The sequence below is a fragment of the Orycteropus afer genome, unplaced genomic scaffold (genome assembly GCF_000298275.1).
Source record: "Orycteropus afer afer isolate SDZICR_OR568_19922 unplaced genomic scaffold, OryAfe1.0 scaffold00814, whole genome shotgun sequence".
NCBI classification, from domain to species: Eukaryota; Metazoa; Chordata; class Mammalia; order Tubulidentata; family Orycteropodidae; genus Orycteropus; species Orycteropus afer.
In genome coordinates this window covers 323,186-323,929 of record NW_006922401.1, presented here as the reverse complement: position 1 = coordinate 323,929, position 744 = coordinate 323,186, and positions in this window count along the sequence as shown.

Genomic DNA, 744 nt, shown 5'->3' with positions numbered 1-744 from the left:
AGGAGTACCTTAGTCTTCAAGGAGACATATTTGCTTTTTAGCATTTCAAAGAGCTCTTTTGAAGCAGATTCACCTAATACAATACATCATTTGATTTCTTGACTGCTGCTTCCATGGGCATTGATTATAGATGCAAGTAAAATGAAATCTTTGACAATTTCAATATATTCTCTGTTTGTCATGATGTTACTTATTGGTATAGTTGTGAGGATTTTTGTTTTCTTTTTGTTGAAGTGTAATCCAATCTGAAGACTGTGTCTTTGATCTTCATCTGTAAGTGCTTCACGTGTTCTTCACTTTCACCAAACAAGGTTGTGTTGTTTGCATATTGCAGGTTGTCAATTAGTCTTCCTCTAATCCTGATGTCGTGTTCTTTTTCATACATATAGCCTTAAAAAGACACATGACCTTGAAAGGAGAAACAATAAGCTTGATAATTTACTTGTCAGGAAAAACAATGAATGCTAGAAGACAATATTATTAAATTGTCAAAGGAAAATACCACATGAGAGTGCTATACACAGGAAGAATTTTCTGTAAAAATGAAAGTGAGTTAAAGACACTTTTAGACAAACAAGCATTGTCTCTAGTTTTGGTTATTTCATGCTGCTCTAAAGGAAAATATACAACAAATGGGTGGCTTGAACAAATAGAAATGTATTCTCTTACAGTTTTGAAGGCTAGTCATCTGAGTTCAAAGTACCAGTCTCTAGGGGCTGAGTGAAAGCCATTTGCCCTTGTACT